This window comes from Lepidothrix coronata, unplaced genomic scaffold, assembly GCF_001604755.1.
Source record: "Lepidothrix coronata isolate B3197 unplaced genomic scaffold, Lepidothrix_coronata-1.0 Scaffold24, whole genome shotgun sequence".
NCBI classification, from domain to species: Eukaryota; Metazoa; Chordata; class Aves; order Passeriformes; family Pipridae; genus Lepidothrix; species Lepidothrix coronata.
The window spans coordinates 6926645-6943539 of NW_016690204.1; the positions used below are offsets into that span (position 1 = coordinate 6926645).

Here is a 16895-nt window from a genome sequence, read left to right on the forward strand (position 1 = left end):
CCTGCAGACATTTCAGCTGTATATTATGATAAACTCTTTTCTGATTTTTTAGGTGCACCCTCATTTTCTGTACTATGGCAATGGCACGGGAAACACTTGACAAGATATTTCTGTCAAGAAACATTATTTTAATCCAGAAATAGAAAATAGCACATGCACAAAATTCTGGTACTTCTAGGTATATCTTGATAAGAACTTATGTGGAGGTCAATATTTTAAATAACAAGTACTTTGAAGTACTCCTGACAGACTCTTTGTAGGGTTAATTATGGTTAAAGAGGAAAGAATGACATATAGACGTCAGTACGAAACACTCAGCTAATAAGAAGAGAAATGAAGTAAATAATAATAATATATATTTCTTTGTCTTTGCTACATGAAAGGATTTTCCTGTTCTGAGTGTTGCACATGTTTTTTTCTTTTACTTCTTCTGACATCAGTGTGATGAGTTTATGTGATGAGTTTGTTTTGGAGCCTGTGTGGCTCACGGGTGTGAAGGAAGCCCAAGTGTCTGCAAAAACAATGGAAACCAAGGGAACTACTTAAAGGCTGCTTAAAAAAGAGGTGCTTCTGCAGCTGAATGTAGTTTTGTATGTTTTCAACTGCTGTAAGGAGAAAGGTGCCATCCATATTTATGCTTCATTAAATAAGCATAAGGAGACCTGAAAAATAAAAAGGAAAAGTGAAACTTTCTTCCTTGGCAGCATGAAGGAATTTGTCAGTGAGGGATGCATTTTTAAATTGTGCCACCCTAAAATGGGGATCAGGAACAAAGCAGGTGAATAGAGCTTGTTTCACAGATTCCAGAAGAAAAAAACAACTCAATTATTCTAAGTCAGCAAATACCAAATTGTTTTCTCCATGGTTCTGAATTCTGACATGAAAGATTAAAACCAAGAGCTACTAGGTTGGTTTGATATTTCTAGTACTTTAGAAAATGGAATAATTGATTGTTTCTTTATTTCTGCAGTTGGGAGCTTTTCTTAAATACTGGGTCTAGAAGCTCTGTTTTTGTCTTACTTTATAAATACTATTGCTAGAAATGTTTGCAGTTACACCAAAGCATGCTCCTTATTACATCCTATCACAAACAATATTCTAATGTTTTTCTGATTCCATCACACACATTTTCCTGTGACTTTCAGTTCTTTAAATATGATGAAAATTCATAAAGGAGATGCTTGCATTTTATGATTTTATAGGGTAAAAATATTATTACTACCTATTTGTTCTAGAAAGAATATTTTCCTCATACATAGAAAGAAATTGCAGTGATGGTCACTATTGATGTTCTTTCCTGGTGAGAAATTAGGAGATGGGGAAGCAGAAAATCAGAAACATTCATGAATGCTAAAGCTAAATCTCTTTTGTGACGTGTTCTGACTTCTGCAACATTATACCTTTCTCTTACAGTGCTGGAGTCCTGCTGCCAGCTGAGGGGTGTGACTGGAGCTCCGAAAACTTCTGCAGTGGCCCTGGGGGTGTGCAGGGCACCAGCAGGGCATTCCACATAACCTGGCAGTCCTAGCTTAGCTGCTCTGGCAGCTACACATTTCCTGCATGTTGGGATGCTTCAGCACCTTAATAATAATAACTAGAAGCTATACAATATATGTAACAAGAACATAGGCTTGAAATGGGAAGTAGCCTTGAGGTGTGTTTGACTGGCATTTTATGGCACTGGACTCCCCTGGTGTGTTATGCACAGGGCAGGAAACATCGCTTTCCCAGACACTGGTGTCAACTTAATTTCAAGATTTCTTTCAAATGAACTTCTTGTGGTATTCACATTATTCTCAAAGAAAGATATCAGCTCTTTGTAGAAATGAGGAAATCCTCCAGGGAGCCACCTTCTCTCCGTGCAGTTTCCTTTGCAAAATGATGATCACATGAAAAACAAAAGTTTCAGTTGCTGTAATACCTGAACTGTAGATAGCCACTTAAACAATGTTGTATATTTTGATCTAAACTGCTCAGATTACATTATTCTTTCAGTCATGATAATACTTTTTTATTTTCATTTAAAAATAAACAATTTTTCATAAAAAAGGAAGAAAATAGGTAGTTTTAGCTAATATGTATTACCAATGCCATATGTGCTTGAATGTTATACGATATCTTAACAGCTTGTATTAGGAAATTAGAATTCAGTAGTTAACTGGCTAAGTAATGGGGAAACCTTTCACTAGGAGGTGATATCAACTTCTTAAATTTATGTTTCCCTGCCAACATCATTTGAAAGGACAAAATCCTTGTGCTGTGATAAAGGGCAATACTTTGTGACATATCAAAAAGGGTTATTTAAAAAATAAGAAGTGGCTGGTATGTTGCCTTTTTCTTCTCTCATTAGCAGGATCAGTTCCAGGAATATAGATTGAAGCATTTTAAACAGAACTTAAGATAGTTTGGAATTCCTGTGAATGTGACCTCTTTCCCCTTTTCCTTTGCCAATGCCCCGTATGTTACTGTATCCTGAGCTATTCCAGGAAACTACAGCAGTGAAGAACATGCATGTGCTGCACCATATTGGGAGAAAAATTCCCTTGCCAGCTTGGAGTAGGAGGGATGCACATCCAAGAAGGCAGGCTGTAGCCAGCTCCTGACTCTCTTTAACTTTGCCTTTCATTGTAGTACCTTCTCATGTTCCCCAGAAAGCTCAGTTCTCTGGTTTGCTGTGATCAAGGATTGCCTTTCTACCATGTTTGCCTTTCTACCACTGCACCAGGGATAGCCCAGTGGGATCCAGCTCCTGCCCTGGGCACTTATGTCAACTTAAATCTTTTCCCTGTTCCCAGGCAAGCTGAAATGCCTGGCTTAGAGAACCAGTGCATTTATTTTCCCTCATGTGATGACAAATACGTGCATATTTGTTATCTAACTCTGTGGTCACTTATAAATACACTCCACAGTGTGTCACAAGCATCCGCTCTCTGGAAAACAAGCACTTGGGTCTGAGGAACCTCAGAAAAGTTGATGGCAAACAGCAAAAGTTCATGAAAGGCTCTCTGAGTTTTTCCTATTGGTTCTTCCCAGGCAGGAGAATGGCACATCTTATGTTAATTATAAAAAGACCTCTATAGTATCTGCCAACATATTACAAGCCGCCATCTATACCATTATTTGGAAGGTTCTTTCCCAAATTAAAAAATGTCACCTCTTTTTTTTTTTTTAATATAAAGTTCTCTATTCCTTGTATATGATGATTTTTGTGTGTGAGACAGTTTCTCAGGTGTGATAACCTGCCAACTTTGGAATTTATTTATTTGGACAGTATTGCCCTTCTTGATAGATCTCATACTTCATTTCAACATCTGATAAGAAGAAAACCAGATGCTGACAAAACCTATCCTTGTACCTTGTGAGGCATTGTCTGTTCTCACCATTTCAGCTTCATAATCTCACATGTCTCTTGAGATGTTTTTTTCAGTTGTTGCTTTGACAGTTAACTAGAAAATAATAGACAAAGCTCATATAATTCTGATTTTTTAATAAAGAATATTTTATCTCTTCAGTAGGCATCATTTCTATATGAGACTATAATTTCCATCGTTTCACACAGTAAAACTGACATAGCAAAAAGGGACTTGGAAAACTTGGAACTTTCTGAATTAAGGAATATGTAAATGCCATAAGATGAAAGATTATTATGTGTTGCATCTTGTGTATGTGCAGGCAATAAGAAAGGATTATCTCACTAAAGCTTGCAACAGAGTAAGTGAAATATATTGCTTACCCTCAGATTGCTTTTTGATGGCCAGGCAGCTCCACATTTTTGCCTTTGCATCAACACTTGATGCCTGGTTTACTGCTACAATTAATGTCAGACTGGAAAATCTGCACTCTGGGCAGTTTGGAAGGTCCGGTGGCACTGCAGAAACGTGATTACTGCAATTGTGGCAGCAAAACAGATGATGGGCATGAGAGGAAAGAGGTTAATGATTTATCTGAGGTCTGCTTAGCCCTAGAAATAGGATCCAAGCATTCTGCTTCCCAGTGCAGCATCTGCTTTGATGAATTGTTGCATGACTTCAAAATTTTGTTCACAGTCTGCTGAAAAATTGCCCAGCACAAGTTGTGCTATGAACTACTCTTCTGCAGAAGTTTCTCATGGTTGTAAAACCAGGCTAAACTTTTGATTACTCTTCAAGAAGCTGACTGGTTGTATTTGGGAAGTTTTTACATCTTTCTATATCTTTCTGGTTGGCTGGAAAATGTTGAGATACATCGTGAGCTGTATTCTGGGCAATTGTTTATATACTAGTTTTATAAGAATTTTTAAAAATTGCCAGAATACATGTATGAAATACTGTATTTGTGAGTTTTCACGTTTGCTCAGTTACCAATTTTAAGACACATTTTTATCCATCTCCAAAACCTACAGTCTTCATAAATCTAGACTGAAATTAGCAGGAGTTTCACACAGTGCCTCAAAAGATCATGGTTTTTGTTTGGTCATGTATGACAGTAAGACCAGGAAAATAAGCAGATGGTCAGACAAATCAGGGTCTTGACTGACAGCAACATGGAAACCACTTCAATTCAAAGGGCTTATTATTAAAATATTTAATATAATTTTGAACTCTTGCCCAGAAACCTAGAAGGTTTCCCATTTCCTTGTAGCTCAGAAATAAGCCCTTTTTCCAGGGTTGCAACAGTAAGGCGAGGATTTGCAATAGCAGAAGAGGCAAAAAGGAACTACAGTAAAATATCAATTTAGAAATACAGAAAAAAGGCCAAAAAAAGCCCAGTTTCCTGTGAAATGCCCTTGAAAGCCATGCTCCCTGCTAGTTATCCTCTCTTGCTTTGACTGCATTCCCCCAGTGCAGCTAATGGCTCCATCTGCTCGGCAGCCAGCAGCCTTCCCTTTGCTCTCTGCTCCCTCTGCTCTGCTTGGCTGTAGTTCACAGCAGCCTCTACAGCTCTTCACTGAGTTCAGAATAAGATAAATGACAAAGGAAGCCTTTGCTAAAGAAAATGTGACTACTGGTTTGGTGTATTTTCCTTACCTTTCTTTAAAATAAAAACCGAACTAAGGCCGTTTTGCTTCTAATTTCTCAAAGATCTGTATTTAGGCAGGATGGCTTCTTCCTGATGGCACTTTACTGCTGCAAAAACGGGGGCATTTTAGTTCTTCATCCTTGAGTGGTTGTGTGCTGCATTTCCCTCTGCTCTGCAATTTAGCTGTGATTTAAAGAAAGGCCCCAAAATACAGCGAGCATCAGTTGGGCCTGCTCTGACCTGATCCTTTGTCCCACTCTAGTCAATGAGAAATGCTTACATGGCTTGAAAACATGGAATATTCCTACGTTTTGGAAATCCCCCCATGGTTTTCAGCGATGGATGGGATGCACCTTCTAGTGTTGTGTCCCAAACACACTGCCAAGGCAATTAGTGTTTGCACAATGGGAGAGGGTGGGATAGTAAATAGTGACAACTAGACCACGTAGATGTTTTAAAAGTTTCAAGCATTTTTATGTTTTTATTTAATGTTTATATCTTTTTAAAATCAAGATCCCAAACACTTGAAGAACTGAATCACTGAGGATTTGGATTTGGTTTGTATCCTTACCTTTGTTTTCGTTTCTAAATTGTTTTGTCTGAAAACCCTCATTTCCCACAAAAAAATCCTCCTTCCAACCTGTGTCTGTAAGAGATTTGGCATTATAAAATGTATATAACTACTATGTGGGAATTTATTTGTCTTGATTTATGGAGGTGATTATCTCTTGGAGAGTGCAGACAATCCATTTAAGTTGGTGAGAGCAGCAGGTGGAGTGGGGGAGTGTGGGCAGTGCTTGCAGGGCAGGGCTGAGGAGTGAGTGCTGGGAATTCCTGTGCTCCTGACAGAGCAGGGCTTCTCCTCACATTTCCTCCAGCCTGAGGGATTTTCATGACCAGATTTCAATTGTACTTTTATATCTGTTGGCCTCATGCTGAAGTCCTTTCCTCTAATCATATTCAAACAAGTTCTCCTTCAAATTTTTAATATCTTTACATGCATTTGAAATTATGTTGTCAGGTAGAAAAAAATTATAGTAGAATCTTTCCAGGTGTCTTTCATGTGGATTTTCAATTTTCTTCTGACTGTGAAGAATACACATTGTAAGTTAGTCAGCTTCTCTTTTTTTAAAACCTTATTCTGAACCAATCTTTCTGTCCTTTCAGTTGGTGGAAGTTGTCTGTTTCTACCTATCAAAGATGACTTGTTCATAATTTATGAATTAAATATATTATATAAATAACTAAGAAAAATATGACAATGAATATATTTTTGTAATATATGAGAATATATATATGAGAACAACCCAAAGGATGGTGTAGGAAGTTAATACAAGCTGTTTTAAGCTTGTGCTTTTTTACCAACTGTGGTTTTTTTAAGGGTCCAGAATTCAGAAAAATAACTGTAAAACAACAACCCAAAACTCAACATACATGAAGAAATAAATGAAATAAGAGGAGAGGAGTGGCTTGCTGGGTGGCCAAGGTGTCATTTACTTTTATGCATGAGAAGGGAGAGGCTGATGCTCTCTACCTGGATATGCATTTGCAGCCACTGAAATAACTGTGTGGTAACTACCTTATGGAGGGTACTCAGAATTTGATTTATTGCTCAGTAGCAAAACCAACAAAAATCCAACCCATGCCTGGTGTCTGCACTCACCTCTTTGTTTCTTTGGGAGGTTCCATGTATCCATGAGCAGCAAACACATCCCGTGGCTGGTTGCATAAGGTGGCTGTTGTCAAACCTGTGTGTCCCAGTCAGGATCAATTATTCTGATTCCACGTATTTCAACTATTAGAATTTTTAATTGGGGATGGGAGGAATAGAAAATTGATTATTTGTTGTTATATCACAGCCTGCATTAAACCTGCATGAAGCCTGCATTAAAAATGTTCATGGAAAAGTGCATAACAAAGAATTAGATTATTCAAACAACATGATACTGCCTCTTTTCCACCCTCCTCACTTCCAGTCTAGCAGAAGAGGCTACATTTTTTTTCTAATGGTTTCCTCTGTTTATTCACCAGTTTTAATTTCTCTTTAACTGTGATGTAGTTTTCAGAATTGATCCCACTTCTCTTTTCAGCTGTACATCTGGTGACTGCAGGACTTAATTGTAATATTTTTAATTATCAGCTCTGTCATTTCTTCTTACAATATACAGAAAAAAATCAAGATATGGATGCCAAAAAGACTTTTTGTTACTTCCTTTTCTGTCACTCAGTAGTAGTGAAGCAGAACATTGCAGAAGTGAAATATTAAGCCAGAGATCATGTTAAAAACTGGAAGTTTTTTTTATTTCTTTTGCAGTTTTGTCAAAAGTCTCCTTTCAAGATGACTTTTTAATCTTCTGCCACTTTGTCTCAGGAGGTTTTTTTCTGTGGATGCTCAAAAACAAAGGGAACACACAACCCATGCCCTGCAACGTGAGATCACAATGTGAGCTTCTTTTTAGGTTTCCTTCATTCCTGCAATATTTCCTTTGTAAAATAGCTTTAGACATATTGGTCATCTGAAGATTTATAAGGGTTATATGAATTTTTCTTTTAATTACTGGCAGGTTGTGTCTGCTGTCATGGCACAGAAATATTCCACTGTCTGTTGAAGTGCAGCTGAAGCACAATGAGAAAGGCACCAGCAACAGGCCCTTCAACGCAGAGGATGGTGGTTGTGGCTCCCCAGCTGCTCCTCTGGGGCCATGCTGAGAGCAGTGACAGTGTAACAACACTTACAGACTCTGCTACAGTATGTTAGTCCCTGATTATATGTGTGTTTGGGAGGACTTTATTTTCTAGATGGGGATATTATAAATTACGTGATATATCTGACAAATTATCTTCACTAGCAAGGTCATTAAGTTCACTGGTTCTTCAAATAAGCATAGCAAAGTTGTAGTTATTCTTGTCTCTCTCTCTTTCATAGAAGTAGAATTACTTTATAGCTGGATTTTTGGTCTGGAAAAGCAAACATCACTCCTGGAGACTATGGAGTGCCTGGATATCTACAAAACCACTGTAGAGCAGCAAATGTTTACTTAGGGTGCTGAAACTTTATGAGTAGCAGGACCCTTATAGATATATCTAGTTGGGCACTGAGAATCACTGATTATTTCTGGAAAGCTTTGCTAGAAGGTTCTAAGTGATGTTTTACTGAAGTTTTAATTTCTCAAAATAACAAAGAAAATATCAATCTTCCTTATGCTTTTTCCTTTTCCTGCTTCTTTGTAGAAATACTTGTTTAGAAACAAATGTTCTTGTTTCTAAATCTAATTTCCCAATTATATGGAATGTCTCTTTCTTGTTCCAACGTTATTGGTATCCAGCTGAGTCTGTGGCAACTTCAATAACTCTCTCTGAACTCTGTATCTTTTTTTTTTCAGTTCCAGTCATTCCCCTTCATCTGTCTCAGTTCAAGTTAACTGGAGGAAAAAACCTTTTCATCTTTGCAATCTGGTAATACGAAATTTCTTTGAAAGTTGGTTTAAGGTCATCCTTTCTCAGTTTTATTGTTTGCCTGATGATGTTTTGGTTATTGATGACATTTGCTGCTGCTTCCATTTTGTGCTGGTGACCCGAATCCTGAATTCATAGAACTTGATCTGTCTTTGGTTTTATGTCCTCTAAATGTTGCCATTTGAACTCCTCTGTTCCTATGTGGATAATGCTTCCAAATCAAAGGGGGTTACAGAAGTTGCTGAAACTAAAATGTAACAGTACAGTTTGAAGTGTTGTTTTATCATTTGGGGCAGAGTTTCTCCTTTGCTGTTTTTGTTTCCTGATGTTTTTAATCTCTTTGCAGTTGATTATGAAGAATGATACAGAGCAATTATTATCTCTGTCACTGAGTAGCACTTAAATATGTTTCTTTATTTTCACCAGTCAGTCTTGCACCAGGACTTATGTCTGCAGTTTCGTAGGTGTGTTTCTCTATTTCTGACTTTCAACTGAAGTAAGGAGGTGGCAGTATTCTTTTCATTACACTTATGGGGTTTATGTTATACTTTAAAATGTTTACTTATTGCACTTACACTTTATCTCGGCTTTGGACTGGTAACTGATTGCATAAAGGTGTTGGGGATGACTTTATTAAGAATATTTGTTTTTATATGAAAGCATCATCTTTTGATTGCTGAAATGATGTTTCCTATCTCTGGCCTAATCTTAAGAATTGCATGCTGGATTTTGAAAGAAAAGAAACATTTCAATGTTAAAGTGACTGGTAGGCATTTGGAAGAGCTGCATGTTTTCTTCCCAAAGGAACAGAATGCTTCTGATCTGCTATCTGGTGCTATCTTAGTATTTTTGCCATGAGTCAGTTCCTGTTGGATTCTGCTGTGGATCCGTGTGATGCTGGAGCTCAGCTCAAGTGCTGCCCTGCCCATCTCCTGAGATGGGCTCCACGCTCCACTTACCCCCCAGTGTGCTGGGCAGAGAGGCACATGGGCAGACCCCAGCCCCAGCAACAGGGGCACTCCTTACTCACATCTCTGCAAGGTCACAGGCAGGCCAACCCTTCTGCACAGGGAACAGCAAAGTTTGTTTCTGGTAAAGGAGAAATAAAAATAAGAAGTTTCTTCCTAGTAGAAATTAGTGAGTTACAATAGCTATTACATACTGATGTAGCCTTTCAAACCTGCTGTGGTTATCTATTATATATACTATGGTTGAAGGATGACTGTCATGGTTTTCTTGCACTTGCTACAGTTCTGTGGTAGTTCTCTCACTGACTCTGGATGATTGCTGTGAGTTTAGAGCTGGTTGTGCAATATTGTCTGGCTGGGTTTACAAACAGGGGAGATAATAGCAACAATTCCTTGTTATCCCAGTTAACAATTCTTTGTGATTGCAGGTAAGGGCTCAGGCTCAGCCAGAAGGTGCAGGTTTTACAGCCTCTCAGAAGCTGATGGCCCCACTTGCCAGGCTCTGCACCGTGAAGGTTCTCAGGGTAAGTGAAGGGCTCCCTCACACAAACACGAGTAGAACCTGGGCTGAGTTTGTGCAGTGCTGCTGGTTCTCCTCCTGCAACACTCCAGTGACCTCAGCAGAGGCGTTTCCTACCTCAGTTCTGTCAGTGCTGAGGTTGGGTGGTGCTGACACGGTGAGTGAACTGTAATACAGCCTTTGGTGTTATTATTCCTGGTGTGACCTCATGCCTCAGACACCCTTTGGAAATTGGGTCCTGTGGAAAACCTTCTGGAGCACGTGCCTTGGACAGTTCTGGGATGCATGAGGCCAATAGATCTGACACACAGTTGTACAGGGGCATGGCTTTCATTACCTTTCTCCCTCCCCAGATATCTTTGCTTATATTTTCTAATACTTAAAAAGGAGTTCCCTTTTAACCACTCAGATTTGATGGAGTACATATTTTCATTTACTGTGTGTTTGAGAACAGAACCATTGCAAAAAGCCTTTGCTGCTGGAGCTCCTGAAGCAGCAGCAAGCAGTGGTTTCCTTTGGCCAGCAATCTGGGTGAGGTGAGACTTGCATTGTGGTGCTGATTTCATCAGTCACTGTTGATAGCAGAGTGTTATCTGGGGCACTTTGCTCCCAGTCTGTACCATTATGAGACTTTTCTGACCTGTTTTAAGTGTCTCTCCCCCTGACACTCTGGTCCTCATACTGGGTCTCCTCTGCTCTCTTGAATTCTTTCTCCCTTTTGCTGAACCCTGAACAGTTTCCAAGACCATGAGCAACCCTGTCATAAGCAAGAGCAAAAAATTAAACCCATTGCAATAGGAAACATTGGTAAAGAGTCCAACAAAGTTTTGCTGTCTGCAAGTTTCATCAAGTTCTGGCATTTTCCAAATGCCAATAAAAACTAAATAAAGTTTGCTGCATGCCTGGAAGGTCAACACACACTGGCTGTTTTGAACAGAGTGGGTAAGAAAAAAACTGAGTTTTCTTCTTTTTTAGATTAAGTGTTTTTAAATTCCTTTTTGTCTTCTTCTTTGTTAATATATTTATTATATCAGATGCAGAACATTTGGTATCTTCTCTACTGACTCATTTTTCAGTGAATATGGCAGTGGACTAGAAAATACCCCAAAGACAAAAACATTTTAACTACTAACTGTGTGCTTGATGTGTACACTTGGTGACTGTTCAGTGTTGTTTACTAAAAACCAGACCAAACTACTTATAATACAGCTTCTCAGTCTGTCTATTTTAGCAAAACATTAACTAGCAAGAGAACATCAGTTACATTTTTTCTCCAGTGAATTATGGTGTTAATTGTTACTGATTTCAGTAGCTGCTGACACTTCTGAGAGCTCTTATTTAGAACACTTGTAACTGGTGTTTTCTGCTGTATGTCCATTTCAGACATTTTAAACATTAGCAGTATTTAAAATTAAAATGCAATCCATCTCTTTTTCAGAAGACCTGTGATTTTATTGTGGAGGGAAATGGGGCATGCTCATCAGACCTTATTGTTTATTTATCTGTACTCAAAATCTTCAAAATCGTGGTCACAGTTGTTATTACTCAGCTACAGAAGAGATTTACTGGATAAAAAAAAGTCTCTACTGTTGTAAAATTCTTTAAGAATATGAAACAGAAGATTCAGGATTAAAAATTTATTGAATTACAAATAACAAATCCATATTTATTTTTCTGATATTTGTTTTCCTGCATGTGGTGTTTCCAAGGTGATGAAAATAAGGAGAGCTACTGATGCTGTGTAACTTGTGAGCTAATACAAGAAAATCTTCAAAGTCTAAATACAGTCATTTTAACTAAAGTGTTATAATGGCACAAGTTTTTGTCATTTGACATATATGTTGGACTTCAAGTTATACTGTTTGTTTTGCTGTATAGTGAAGGTGAGATAAATTAATACTTTCACCTATATGATACTCCTTCAGAAAAAGTGGATTTGGGGAACATTTTGGAAATATTTAACACTGTTTTCCTATGTGGAAGGACTTGTCTTCTGCTTCAACAAAGCTGATGTGTAATTCTAGGGAGCATGGTCTTGTATAATTAATCTTTCTGGCTTCAGAAAATTTAATCTATAATTTTAGGCTCTTCAGGGTGTTTTGTAGACTGCTCTGAAGCCTATTTGTAGACTGCTCTGAAATCCTTGTTTGGGAGATGCTGGGAAATATAAATGTGTATTATAATCGATTTGGAAGAGCAGTTTGCTGCTGCTGCTGCCTCACAAGGGGCACTCTGACAATAATCCAGATACAATTGTGCACTAACGTGGGCTGTTTACAGGTCTGCAAGGAACCTTCTCTCTGCAACTGTTTGCAGGGAGCAGAGTCAGTGACAGATGCCCCAGAAATAACCAAGCACAGAGAGTGTGTGTTGCTATGGAAGCTGTTCTGCTGCCTGATGCTCACTGTATCATCCGATTTAGAAGAGCTTTGGAGCCAATCAAATAGCTTTTTTTTCCCCCTAAAATTTGCCTTTGGGGGCAGATCCTGAGAAGCAGAGCACAGTGGAAGCAAGTTGAGAATTCCGCAAGCCAAAGAACAGTGAACTGATGTTTGGTGCAGCTCCTCAGCTCCTTTGCAGGCACTGTGCCCCCTCCCCAGGCAGTGTGAGTGCTCCTTGTGCCTGTGTGTGCTGAGTGCTAAATTGCAGTTTTGTGGCACTTGAGTTTCCAGCTCTGGTACAGAGTTACAGAGAAGTCTTGTGCTACTGAGGGAAACTTCTCTGTGTCATTTTCCCAGGTACAAATTAATGGTTTCTTTCTCCCACACACTGTCTAATCTTTTTAGACTGTAAGTGCTGCTATGCAAAACTTCTTTCGGTGTCTTTGTACATCTGCTCTGATGGGATTCCGTTCCTAAAGCTACTGGAACATGACTAGTCAGAGCCATTGCCACTCCTTAGCCTCCTACCCACTGCCCCGAGACTCGTGCAAGATGGGAGAGAAGCATTTTTCCATTTTTAAAGATGGGCTTTTGCATATTCTACTCTGATTTTTAATGCAGCAGAACTGCCACTTTCCAGTGTACTGGGGGTGGAGAATAGAAAGAACTGATTGCTGCCTTGCAGCTAAGGGAGAAAAAACAACATAATTTGGTTGTTAAACATTTATGTTCATTTTTTTTTTAAAGGCTGTGTAATCTTAACTATGTTCTCTTTCTCACCATTTTTTTCCTTTGTGCTGGTTCAGAGACAAACGTGATAAATTCCCATTAGAAAGTTTACATTCTCGTGATACTGAGTACCTGCTGTTTTTCCTGAGCAGGGAATATTTGGAACTTCCCAGCAGAGGCTAGCACCAGCTTCTAATGAAACTTTAAAGTAGCTGAAGCAGTTCTGTTTGAAGTATTTGGAAGGATATTTACAGTATCTAAATAATTACTTGTGCCATATAGGAGATATTGTTGTGATGTATGTGGAGGAGACCTTATAATTAGTTCCCTAGGGAACTGAATGAAAATGTGACTCCATTCTGCACTTTCAAATAAAATGTGGCCTTGCTAATTAATCAAGTTTAAGAATACCACGAACAGTCACATAAAACTCACCATTAATGCTGGGACAAAGGGTGACAACTTTTGCTAAGAATACAAACGAAGGAGAGAACAGCAATGATTAATCATTCCCCTGCTTGAAAGTGATTTTTATTTAAACCCATCCTCCCTATTATACATAACTGCAAGCTTGTTAATGGCTTAAAACTTCTTACTGTGTGCTGTTAAGTAGTTTGGCAGATCACAAATGTTAGTTTAAATGAGCACTTAATAACTCTGAGTGACTTTTTAAGGTAGTTAGCACAGTACAAATGCTTCCAGCATAAAGTAACATCGTGTGAGACCTTGGCATGGACAAAAAGAAAGATTTATTTTCATCAGAGCACAAATCCAAAGGCACAGTACAGCAAAGTGTTCCCTCTCTATCATTACTCCTGGCAAATTCAGCTGCATGGGGAGAACATCTGTATCTCCCTTCTTGAAAATGTGTGAAATATCATCTCAACATTCTCTTGCTCACACTTAAACTCTGTGGATGAATTGTGGTTTGCAGCACAAGCAGAGGGGAAGGGAATGACTGTAACTGCAATTCCAGTTCTTCACTGAGCCACAACAGATTTATTACCCTGTAGCAGTAATAACCTTGCACACTGGATACAAAGGTTGTAACTCAGTAATAAGCATCCACTCTAATTCAAGAAGGGTATTTTGTTTTCTAACTGAAGCTCTGGTGGCAGAACAAACATACTGTAAGTGCTACCCATGTTCCCCACACCTTTACCACGTCAGACCAATGTTTCAGGACACCAAACTGATGTCTTGTGTCATCAAGAGATTTTTCTATACCCCTAGCAAACCAATACAAACTAAAAGACAAAAATTATTTTAATGTTATACATTTAAAGCTATATCAGCAAGAGAAAACTGGGTGCTCTACAGTCTATATGTGTGGGGTGGTCTGTGAGTGTATATATAATTCACACATTGTCTCTAAGATGCACTATGTCAGATCAGAAAGAACTGTCAAAAAAAAATCTCATGACATTTTAAATTGTGCAGCTCCAATCAGTTCCTCGTGATCTTCAGAGCCTCTGTGCTCGTGGCTTCACAATTCTCTGCATCTTATCAGACACTCTGGTGTTCTCAGTGCTGTAAAAGCATTTCAAAATTTGTCATCTTCCATAAGCTCAAGCTAATTAAGAACCAGGTGAGCAGATGTAGTAATAGTCAAGGACTTGGTGCTGCCAACTTAAATTGCATTCCATAACACATCTGCTTTCAATTAGTAGGCTCCAGGCCTCAGTTCCAAACCCCTCCCACTCCTCAGGCTTTGGCTGCCTGTATTTAAGGCCAGTTTGATGGGGGGCAGTTGTGTCCCCTCACACCAGGTTGCTGTGGGAAGGGTGCTGGCAAGTTGTGCTGGAGACCTCCCTGCTTGGTTGCAAGTTGCTTGAGCTTTGTTTCCTGTTCTGGATCGTTTCTCTTGCTCATCCTGATCTTGACCCACTGACTTGACTCCCTGGCTTGACCCCGACCTGCTGCATTGGTAAGAATGTGGTGGCAGTCCCTGCCCCTGGCTCCCGTCCCTGGCCAGCTCTGCTCTCCCTGCTCAGGTACTGGGGGGTGCCCATGTCAGCCAGGGGACACTACCTGTGCCTCCCTAGTCCCACTCAGGGCTGGGACCCCACTTCTCCTGCTCCCTTTTTGAGCAGTTTGTGATTCTGGGAACTCTGGGAAATTTTGTGATGGGAATTAACAACTGTTTATTTCTTACTGTTTTGGAGACCTTGCACACATGTTAGAGATGCTGTGTTTTCCATTTCCCAGGAAGGAGTTTTATAAGATGTGTTTTGCTTCCTAAAGCTTTTGGAACCTGTTTGTGTGTATAATCCTCCTGCAATAAGCACTGCAAAGCCCACTTCTTCCTGCACCCTCCCTGCCCCAGTCTCTGTTATATTCAAATGGTGTGCTTTTGAAGTTATAGGAAAGCTGTACCTCTTAGGGCAAGATTTTGAGTACAAAATGACAGCTATTCAGAGATGCTTGGAGAGGTAGAGGATATAAAGAAATTACTGGGGAGTTAGTCATTGGGAATGCTGTGCTGTGTGGTCCTGTATATGCACATCTTTACAATGTATGCACATGGCTAAGTCACGTCAGTCTCCCACTATTTTCTTGTATTTTATAATGTGCATTTCAAACATCAGTTTTGAATTTAGCTGTTTTAACTTCCTCTTTGAATAGAAGCTCTCAGGGCACATAAATTCACGCCATATTTCTAAATGGTACCAGTTAAATGATTTCTTAATGTTGGTGGCTCTGAATAGGATTTCTGTTGGTAAATGACTGAGGACTTGGATTCCAACATCCAGCAGAAGTCTGTGGATGTTGATGGCCCAGTGCTGTGACAATTTGAAAATTCTTCTATATTCATTATGAACAACATTATTCTGATTACAGTATCCTTTGTTGCAAGGGAGTGTGCTGCAGAAGCAATGCTTACTTAATATGGGATTGAATTACTGTAGTTACAAAAGATGAAAAGAAAAAATCTCAGATTAGAATAATTTGTTATTTTATTCTCTGCAGTAAAATGAGTGTTTATTTTTCCTATGCAAACTTAACTTGGCAGTGTATGTCAGTTAAATGAAGGAAAAAATTCTGACAAAAAAGGGAGAATTCTGTGTGATATGCCACTGCTTGACATGAACAGGAGTTTGTAATTGTGGTTGTTGTTTTTTGTTTGTTTGTTTGTTTTTTTGTTTGTGGTTTTTTTTTTTTAAATTTAAAGCTATGAGGACTGTGTGTGCATGTGGACGCAAACTTTGAAATAAATGCACGAGGGTACAACAAAGAGCTATTTCTGAGAACTGGAGCCAAGCTTGGCTGAGCAGACTCACTGGCTTAAACTTAATTCAGTGCAGGGAGCAGATGCTGAGCAGCAAAAGGGCAGGGAATGGAGAGGAGACTCAGCAGGCAGGTGAACAGGGCTGAGGAGGCACCCTGGGAGACGCTGCATTTGAACAAAGCCTTGAACACACGTGTCCTAACTGGGAGGGTTGAGTGCCCTCTGAGGTGGAAGGGCTTTACACATTCTGCCATGCCATCCCGAAGCAAAACTAATGCCTGTTTGTTTTGATGGCACTGTGTCTGCCTCATCTGAGGCTTTTTCCACTTGACAGAGAACGTTAATCTCCTGTGTGGGGTGTCCTGTGTCCACTCATTTACTCAGGAGAACAGGCACTGTCTGACTCTGTAAAATCACTTTGCCATGAAGCAGTGCTCAGGTAGTGATTGCTGCTCTGTTGTCCCTCTTTCATATGTTTTCTGTTGTCTGAAATGTGTGTTTACAGCAAGGAAATATGGAGAGGAGAAAGAAGGTGGCCAAGGCTTTATCTAGTTGAACAAGAATAAAACTTTTAGAAAGGAATTTCACTGAAGGAGAAAGGGCTGTGTAAAGCC

General features: G+C 39.3%; 1 long non-coding RNA gene across 1 annotated transcript in view; it reads left to right on the top strand.

The window, feature by feature from the left end:
- LOC108494428 overlaps window positions 1–1518 on the top strand; it is a 24642-nt gene extending 23124 nt beyond the window's left edge. Inside the window, exon 5 of the long non-coding RNA XR_001873841.1 lies at window positions 1414–1518. This is a non-coding gene — a long non-coding RNA (uncharacterized LOC108494428). The remainder of the gene's footprint in view (window positions 1–1413) is intronic.
- The last annotated feature ends 15377 nt before the right edge of the window (window positions 1519–16895 follow it).